The sequence below is a fragment of the Macrobrachium rosenbergii genome, chromosome 51 (genome assembly GCF_040412425.1).
Source record: "Macrobrachium rosenbergii isolate ZJJX-2024 chromosome 51, ASM4041242v1, whole genome shotgun sequence".
In the NCBI taxonomy this organism is placed as follows: domain Eukaryota; kingdom Metazoa; phylum Arthropoda; class Malacostraca; order Decapoda; family Palaemonidae; genus Macrobrachium; species Macrobrachium rosenbergii.
In genome coordinates this window covers 24,748,987-24,759,747 of record NC_089791.1, presented here as the reverse complement: position 1 = coordinate 24,759,747, position 10,761 = coordinate 24,748,987, and the positions used below count along the sequence as shown (strand labels likewise).

Here is a 10,761-nt window from a genome sequence, read left to right as displayed (position 1 = left end):
ATCCATGATGCAAACAGCCGTCTCTTTATTAAAAAAATTTTAATAAGAGAGAGAGAGAGAGAGAGAGAGAGAGAGAGAGAGAGAGAGAGAGAGAGAGAGAGAGAGAGAGACTGTGACAACCAGAGGCAGGCGTCTTAATAAAAAAAAAAAATTGTTCAGATATTTAATGAAAACGATGAAATCGTGATTTAAGCAGATATGATTACTTGCCCTCAAAAAATGTGAAATTAAGTGGATGAGAGAGAGAGAGAGAGAGAGAGAGAGAGAGAGATTCCTACAAACAGAACCAGTTGTCTAGACAGAAATAAGAGAAACTGTTCAGATATTTTGTTATTAAATAATAAAGATGAAATAATGATTTCAAAACGCGTCTATTCTCGTGAAAACATGTTCAAATATATGAGAGAGAGAGAGAGAGAGAGAGAGAGAGAGAGAGAGAGAGAGAGAGAGAGAGAGAGAGACAGCCCTATACAACCAGGAACAAGGGCCTCAGCAGAAATAAGAGTGGGAATGAACACAACGACAAGAGGAAGAAAATAAGAGAGGCGGTAGTTGGAGCCGTAAATGAGGAATTTAATAGTGTACCCTGGAATCATAAACACCGCCGAGTAAATATATAAAAAACGGAGATATACAGATCCCAACTGTTTATCCTCGGGTGTCTCCTTTGTTGATTTAACTATCCATCGCAGGGGCGCGCCCTCTTTCCCTCCTGCAGAAGGGGAGAATTCGCGACCCCTTTGAAGCACGCCGCTTCCCTTCCTCTCTCTCTCATCTCTCTCTCTCTCCCCCTGTTCCTTCGTGTCTTGATGGACAATGTTAAGGTGATGTGCCTTCCCCCTTACAAGGACAGTCGCCTAAACTTTACTTATTGTCCGCCTTTCCGCCTCTCCGTTTACAATTCCCTCGTTCGTTTGTTTGTGTTTGTGTGCGTGAAGGACGTAAACATTTGAATTTTTATTGCAGGTACTATATATATATATATATATATATATATATATATATATATATATATATATATATATATATATATGTGGGTAGATGTGTATAAATCTATTTGTAGACAATTACACACACATATACAATATATATATATATATATATATATATATATATATATATATATATATGTATGTGTATAAATCTATTTGTAGACAATTACACACACATATACAATATATATATATATATATATATATATATATATTTATATATTTATATATATACAATATATATATATATATATATATATATGTATATGTATATATATATATATATATATATATATATATACAAACGAGTGCTAAGCATTTGCATTAACCGCATGAGAACAAAATAAAAGAAGGCGGGCTCCCCTGAATAAAAGTAGTCTCAATGTCTTTATCGATATACCGGCACGGTAACCTATGCAGAATCTAAATCACAATTACTGATACCCCATGGGGGGGTAGTACCGTCAGTGCACCTCAAACGGTACACTTTAGGCACTACTTGAACTTCGTAATACAGCACGTTGTGGCTGGAAGGCTTCATTCAAAAGAAAAAAATCTGTAGTACCTAAACTTACAGCAACAAACCGCCCCGCCCCCAACCCCGGCCCCAATTTCTTGTGGGGCCGATTTATCCTTGGAGGAATAACAACTAGGTTATTATTCCTCCAAGGATTTGTCCTATATTTCTATGTGGTATTTTTGGTACATGCATGTAAGCATGCATGGAAAATGTTAGATTCGGAAATAAAACCATTAATTCATACAAATAGTTTGATGTTGTGTCATTCCACTTCACTGCAAATTATCCGCAATCATTTTTACTCTTTAAGCTATGAACTCTTTCTAAACACACACAAACATATAAACACAAAAAGTTCATTCAAAAAACCTTTAACAAAACAACCTATTAAAAACGTTTAACAGAACTACCCTCAAGTTACATACACGCTTCAAACAACAGACACGAGTTGCTTAACAGACATAGGCTTCAAACCACAGACGCAAGTTGGCCGAGGAAAATAAAACAGCAACCCGCAGTGTAAGTCAGTCGTCGGCGCCATCATAAAATCGAAGACGAGAAGAAATATAAGCGACAACGTCCGCCGAAAGTCAGAGAACTCCTATTACTCCAGGAAAGGAGGGCCCTGTCAGCGTTCCTGATAAGGTCACACTTAAATCTCATTCTTGAGAAACAACTTGAGATTTCAAGATGCGGACGAGACCGTTTTGTTTTTTCCCCCCCGCAAACCCGAGGACTGCTGTACCAGTTCCCCCCAACCCCCCACCCCGGATGTGCCGGTAACGCTCACGATGAACTTTTACGACAAGTCCTTGTGACTTTTCAACTTGAAAGTCACAAAGTTCTCTTCTGATCTTGATTCAAAACTTTTTTTTTAGGTATTCCAGTACCTTTGGTTGTCTTCTTTCGTTTTAATTAATTGTTTTTCAGCTGTTTATTAATTTATTAATTGATTTTTTCTTTTTAATAAGTGAGATCTCTTCATTCTGCATTTCCCTTTAACTTCTCTTACTTCCTAATGAACACCATATTCTTTGGAAGCTTGAATTTCAAGCCAACGGCCCCTGTGGGCTTGTTCCATATGAATAAGTTTCATCTTCTGAATAATAATAATAATAATAATAATAATTTCATGACACTTTGTTACTCTCTTGATAGCTGAATCCGTACATAACTAGCTGCAAAGATTGAAATACAATTACGATACTTTCGACTTAGTTTAAAATGCCATTACGGTACCTTCGATTCAGTAATCAATTCAGTCATTTTTAACAAGATATTGGTCTATTTACACGCCAAAAATAGATTAACTTGTTACAGAGGCTTTTCTATCACTAACACACACATATATATATATATATATATATATATATATATATATATATATATATATATATATATATATATATACACATATATATATATATATACATAAATATACAGTACATATGTGTGTGTAGGTGTATGTATGTATTAATGGAAATATGATGAAATTCCTGGCCCGTGCCTTTTGCCACCCTGACTGCAACCCATCAAAGTCAACTAACTACCAAGTACAGGCACAATGGATTTGAACAAATAAGGACCTTAATCTCCCCTACCTAACATCCGCGGAGATCGATCTCGAGTATTTTCGTATCGGTATTTAGTAGATTTAATATTTAGTAAACGCACAAAATTTCTTTTAAGAAAATTAGCGACTTATTGAGGAAAGAAAATTCAGTTTTGAAGAACCTTTCTCAGCAAGTTAGTGAATTTTCATTGGTTCCACATTACATTTACCGTAAATCCTGGAATTTCCACGTAAATATTCAGTGGTAACGAAAGACTCGGGACATATTTCCAGGTTTAAACGAAATATTTGGAAACTTCCCAAACGCTCTTCCTTTCTTAGGAAATGACAACGTAAATGACTACCCCTAAGAAAACTTGCTTTCAAATACAGGAAATCGTTATATCTTCACATTTCGATAAAGAAAATCTACTTATTCTTTTATCCTTATTACAACCCAGTACACTATTTGTATCCACTGTTCGTGACCGCTCAATTTGGTACGTTATCAATTTAACTTTATATTTCTTTGCTGATTGATTCTACGAAATGCACCTTCGACCAGTTGCTAATTCAGCTTCGTTTCATCCCCACTGTCCTCCTTTCACTGAAATAACATTGGCAATTGGTCCCCACTTCAGAGGAACCACTGATCTAAATCCGCGTGTGATGGCGAGGGAGAAACAGGTACAATGTTGTTATTGTTAGATTACTGGGCTTATGCCAGCACGCTCTCTTGTTCCTTGAGCAGCCCAAAATGCAGATGCATAAGTTAAACATTAAAATTTTTCACAGAAACTTTGTGGCATTTGTCCTTCATCGCAGTGACTTGTTTTTCTATTTTTTTTTTCCTCAGAGAAGAATTCATTCATAAGCTTTGCGATATCTAAATGTCTTTGCAGAGTACTGCAGTTTTCCGGTATTTTTCCTTCAGCATCTAAACCACATCCCCATCCTACAGGTTTCCCATTCATCGCCAGAAAAGCGTCATTTAAAAAGAATCTCACGAACAGGGAGAGGTTTTCATCTACATTGAGAAAGTTGCCACACCACAATACCATAAAAGGGATGAAAGAATTTCCTTTTGAAAACTCGAAATTTCATCTTTCGTCCAGCTTATCTTCGGACGACACTTCATTCCACATAGTGAATACTTTCAAATCAGAACATCAGAAAAGAAATTCCCTTCTACAGAATCAGAATGTTATCCTCTTTTGAGCTTTAAACACATCCATTTCCTTTGGAATGGAATGGAATGGAATATAGAGTTTAGGCCAAAGGCCAAGCACTGGGACCTATGAGGTCATTCAGCGCTGAAAGGAAAATTGAGAGTAAGAGGTTTAAAAGGTGTAACAGGAGGAAAACCTCGCAGTTGTACTATGAAACAATTATTAGAAGAGGGTGGAAAGTAAGATGGAAGAAAGAATATGAATGGCGGTGCAGTAAATGGAATGATAGGGGTTGCAGTTAGGGGCCGAAGAGACGCTGCAAAGAACCTTAATGCCTACGGTGCACTGCAAAGGTGCACTAACGGCACTACTCCCCCTACGGAGTTTCCTCTGGAAAACGAACAGTTTAAAGCCTGAGCGTTGTCATGCCAAAAGTCCTAATAAGGAAGAAACCAAAATGAAAAGCAGAATTCTTCCGAAAAACCCTTGACTTCATCTCCCATTCCTCCTCCTTCAGATCTCTCTCTCTCATCAAGGTCCTCGCCCTTGTTCGTGAATGATGCTGGTTTGTAAACACATCTCCATCATCCCACTGATGTCACCTCTGGCCTTGGCAGAAAAACACACGCCCCTTTTTGTTCTTGGCTTTTTCATGTGTGATAATTTATACTGCCGTTTCATACTAGATTGAATTACGTTCGTCTTTTTTTTTTTTTTTTTTTTAATCTCTGATAGCGCATGGTCTTACTGAGACCGCGTACGTTTGCATAGAGGGTGGTCGTTATATCAAGTTTATTTCTGACTACAAAGTACCTCTTTGTTCACTGTTTATAGTTCTTAAACAGTTTATGAAAGTTTCTTTTCTTTTGAAATATAAATTTTCGTAAGAAAAAGAAAAATAAACTATAAGAACTTTGTCTCCATACTTTGCCATGGAATTATACACCGACATGAAAATAATTCTTCATCAAGTCTGGTTTGCTAAAAAGTCACTGGGATTTTTCTACACATTCTTGGAATTTTGCCACGTGACTCATAACTTGAAGGAACATGCCGCGTGAATCTTAAACGAACACAACTTATCAAAATCAAGGGAGAATAAGTGGACGGAGAAACAAATGAGATTTAATTATGAATTCGATAAACTGGAGGAAAGTAAATCCAGGCTTAAATGTCTGAGGGACTAAAATATCAAAGGAATTTCTCCTCCATCGCCGGGAGATAACTTCGAAACAATGCATCCGATGCTGCGACCCAGGAGGATTCCTGGCTGCGACCATCCTCCTCTCTCTATCCTCGGCGATTCTGTAATCCCTCCTTCCAACTGCTTTCACCCCCACTCACATACCGCAGGAACACCTTCCTCCTTATTAACCCCTCCCCAACACCCCTTCCCACATACCAAGAAACACACACCATCCCCTGCCCCTTCCCCTGCCCCTTACTGCCCCAAGTCGCCAGCTCATCTCTGCCCTGCATTTCAGACTTACCCTCCGGTGACTCATAAGCAAGTATAGGGTCAGGACCCAGGTTGTCCGTGGGTTTCTCGCTCGCTTCCCCAATGCCCTTCCCTGTGGCCCCCTGGATCCGATGCCCTGGAGAACCCCTCGACCCGGTCTCTATGCCCCGTCGCGCGTCCCATTCCCACCCAATCCAACGCCTGCCAAACCTTAGTAAATATTCATGCACAAAGGAAATGAACCAAACGAATATGGAAATTATATCTCTCTTCTCTCTCTCTCTCTCTCTCTCTCTCTCTCTCTCTCTCTCTCTCCCTGTCTGCTTCTCTCTCTGAATGAATGTTCGTACTGTGAGCCTGCTGCATTCCTTTTATTCAAATATTTAAACTCAGTTGAATTTCGGTCATGTAAATAAAATGAGCATTCTAACATTATTCCGGTAAGTGCAGCTATTTCGAGTTATTTTATCATAATAACCACAGATTGTTCGCAAGAAAATTATTTCAGGGAATTATGTAACATTATTTTGGGAGATGCTGTGAACGACATACGAAAATATAACATGATATTTATGATCCAGAAGCAATTTTCTATGTTTTCTACGGAAAATTCAATTTAATACATCTATTGCATTTATCTATATTTCCAGAGTCAATTTTCTATGTTTTCTAAGGAAAATTCAATCTAATACATTTACTGCATTTATCTATATTTCCAGAAGCAATTTTCTATGTTTTCCACGGAAAATTCAATTTAATACATTTACATCCTTTATCTATATTTCCAGAAGCAATTTTCTGTGTTTTCTACTGATAATTCAATTTAATACATTTATATCATTTATCTATATTTTCAGAAGCAATTTTCTATGTTTTCTACGGAAAATTCAATTTAATACAATTACTGCATTTATATATATTTCCAGAAGCAATTTTCTATGATTTCTACTGAAAATTCAAATCAATACATTTATCGCATTTATCTACATTTCCTATTTTAGTAATGCCATTACCACTGCCAATATTTCAAGCAAATCATGTTATAAAACCAGAATTAAACCGTTCATGATCATGTTGCCATCATTTCCACGTGATGTACTTTTTTTTCTTTTCTCATTTCCTATTATTCTTCACCTCTTGACGCTTCTTCTATCACATTCTGAGTCAAGAATGGCACCGCGTTATGTTTAACAAAACAAAAGAACGCTCCTGATCCCGGGAACTTTTTTGTGGCGAGGGAAATTATAAGTTGAGAGAATTACAAGTCATACTGTTCCCTGAGGCTCACGATACCTGGGATAGAAGGTGGAAAAAACAGGACGCAATGTTGAAAGACCGAAACTGATTTCGGGAGAGAGAGAGAGAGAGAGAGAGAGGGAGAGAGAGAGAGAGAGAGAGAGAGAGAGAGAGAGAGAGAGAGAGAGAGAGAGAGAGAGAGTCAAAATTTTTTTCTAGTGGAGGGTGAAAGCAACATATACCTATATACTTCCTCATACAGAGAGAGAGAGAGAGAGAGAGAGAGAGAGAGAAAGTCAAAATTCTTTTCTAGTGGAGGTTGAAAGCAACATGTACCTACAGACTTCCTCAAACAGAGAGAGAGAGAGAGAGAGAGAGAGAGAGAGAGAGAGAGAGAGAGAGAGAGAGAGAGAGAGAGAGAGAGAGAGAGAGAGAGCCAAAATTCTTTATCAAGCGGAGGCTAAAAGCAACATATACCTACACACTTCCTCACACACACAAACAGAGAGAGAGAGAGAGAGAGAGAGAGAGAGAGAGAGAGAGAGAGAGTTTGAAAATTCTTTTTCTAGCGGAAGTTAATAGAAACGTACCTGTATATCTACATACTTTCTCACACACAAACAGACACACAGTCAAAATTCTTTATTCATCGAAGAGTAAAATCAACATATACCTACAGACTTCCTCAGAGAGAGAGAGAGAGAGAGAGAGAGAGAGAGAGAGTAATTCTTATCTCAGTTTCAGGATAGCAAAATTTTTCCAATTCCGTTTATCTCTACAGAGGAAAAAATAAAATAGCGACCCAGTTAATCCTCTCCCCTGTCAAAGGGAGTCAGACGACTGACCTCTCCTGACCCAAGCATCAGATAAGGTCCTTCCTCGGATATATGAACTTGGTCACCACAGGGCTATACAGAAGGATTAGGGCAAAAAAAAAAAACACTTATAAATATTTCGTTTCGGGTTTAAGGGGGAGGAAGTTCAAATCGCGGGGACCATCTTGGAGGTTTCTGGGTTATATTCATGATTCCGATTCTGATAAAGCCTCTAAAGTTGAGATTCTCATTCTGATTAAAGGATGCTTTGGGGATCGCTTTTAAGAGTTAAGGAGATTGTTTACAATAAACAAAGTTTTGTCGTTGTTGTTTTTACACTGATCCGTCCGTGTGCCCGCACGGGCTCTTGCGCCTTTAAAAGCCCGTTAATCGATGCCGAAATTAATATAAGCTGGAAATTTGCGACAAACGTTGTTCGGAAACAAAGAGGCTTGACGCAAATTTAAAATTATGCAAAATAAACGTTGCCTAAAAAAAAAATAGATAGTTTTTTAATGAATGACTCTTCCATTATAACGGAATAGGTACATTGTCACAGATTTGCATCTGGACAAAGCAACAATTCACAGCTGAGCTTTTCAATTATGTATTATTCATCAAAATATATTGCGTATATATATATACATACATAATATATATATATATATATATATATATATATATATATATATATATATATATATATATATATATATATATATATATATATATATATATATATATATATATATATATATACATATACAGTATTTATATAAAAGCATATTTTAACATAGAAATTTATGTCCAGGCTTTAGTTATAACTTTTTTTTCCCTAGCTCACCATCAGTTAAAACGTATTTGCCATTGCACCAAGAAAGACTCTACAGAACTTTTCCTAAATGCCCATCACTAGATCTAGATATATTTAGAGATCTAGATATGATGTTTCAGATCAGGAAATGGTTCTCATTTCGGATCAAAATAATCCTTAATGGGTATCCAGATATCCAGCTCTGGCTGCAACACGGATCTGCATATTGGAAAAGTAGCACAGGTGGATCAGCTGCCGCAAAATTATAGCAACAGCCGCATATAAATATTCTGACAATGAATTCTATTATTATTATAACAATTATTCGCAATGAGTATATGTTCTTATGGAATAGGCCGAAAGGCTATGCTTATTACGTAGCAAGCATTCAAAGTATAGAATGCACACGCGCGCGTTCGCACCTACATACACACACACACTCATATATACATATATATATATAGTATATACTCGTATATCTATACATATAATAAATGTATATATACAGTATATATATATGTATATGTATATGTATATGTAAAACAGCAAAGACAGAGAAATGTAGAAATGAATGAATCTGAAAAAAAATATATTAGATAAATTTGATTACGTACAAAAATGGACGTTAATAATAAAAGCTACTGCATGAAGCAGATAAATAAAAATACATATACCTGTACTAATACATGTGCCCCACACTCGATTTTTACAAAGTCACAATCAAGCTTAACATAATTAAATGAATTACCATATAATTCTCAGCAGTCACAAGAGGCACCGCAATTACCCACAAAACTGGATAGGTGATGTTGATCGCCTTCTAGCTTGAAAAATGTTCTGTGCATCGGCCGGGAATCGAACCCGGGCCTCCCGCGTGGCAGGCGAGAATTCTACCACTGAACCACCGATGCTTGAAGCGACACGTAGCGCAATGTAATTTAATCGAGAGAGAGAGAGAGAGAGAGAGAGAGAGAGAGAGAGAGAGAGAGAGAGAGAGAGAGAGAGAGAGGAATTCCTTAGACTGTCATCAAAACAACTTCTCGTTAAATTCCGCGTTTAGATCTCCCATCGTCCAGACTTGGGCCAGCCTTTCTCATCGCTGGCCCCTATATAAAATATGCAAATGAAGCTGCCGTACCTTCGTTCGAGCTTTGGGATGGTACATACCGTCCCTGGAGTCGATACTCCTTCTTATACTAGCATCATTTACGACATATAGGCACACTGGGTCAAATACAACTGAAATGAATTAACAAAGTAATAACACAGGAATCGACCATATGAAAGGGTTACTGCATCAACGCAAAAAGTGAAGAAGAGATGGATAAAGTATTGTTAATTTATACTGTAAAGAAAAGTAAAGAAGAGAGAGAGAGAGAGAGAGAGAGAGAGAGAGAGAGAGAGGGGGAATCAAAATCAATCAATCAAAACACTTCACCTCCATTTTACATCGGTTATTACACTTAATTATACAAAATACTAAATCATTCATTGTAATCTGACAGAAGTAAAAAGTTTGAAGAGAAGTTGAATTTTTTACATTAAAGTAGCAATTGCAGAGACGTTGCATACAACGAAAGGTTTCCCATATTTCACTGGAGAGAGAGAGAGAGAGAGAGAGAGAGAGAGAGAGAGAGAGAGAGAGAGAGAGAGAGAATTTTTGAAACTCGGAAAATGAATGGACAAAGTAATAACACTGAAGATTCGACTATACGTCAGGGCTACGGCACCAACAAAATGAACAAAACGCAAGAAGTGAAGAAGACATGGACAAAGTATTATTAATTCCTACTGTAAAGAGAGAGAGAGAGAGAGAGAGAGAGAGAGAGAGAGAGAGAGAGAGAGAGAGAGAGAGAGAGAGAAAATTTTTTGAAACTCGGAAAATGAATGGACAAAGTAATAACACTGGACATTCGACCATACGTCAGGGTTACGGCATCAACAATATGGACAAAACGCAAGTAGTGTAGAAGACATGGACAAAGTATTATTAATTTCTACTATAAAGAAGAGAGAGAGAGAGAGAGAGAGAGAGAGAGAGAGAGAGAGAGAGAGAGAGAGAGAGACAAAATCAATCACTCAAAATACTTCATTTTCATTTTACAATGGCAATAACACTTAAAAATGCAAAATACAAAATCATTCTTTGTAATCTGACAGAAGTGAAAAGTTTGAAGACAACAAGTTGAATTTTTTACATTAAA

General features: G+C 37.1%; 1 non-coding gene across 1 annotated transcript; it reads right to left on the bottom strand.

Annotated features, from left to right (window-relative positions):
- Positions 1–9,397: 9,397 nt before the first annotated feature.
- TRNAG-GCC (transfer RNA glycine (anticodon GCC)) lies at positions 9,398–9,468 on the bottom strand. The gene has a single exon. It is a non-coding gene; the product is annotated as a tRNA-Gly (tRNA).
- Positions 9,469–10,761: the final 1,293 nt, after the last annotated feature.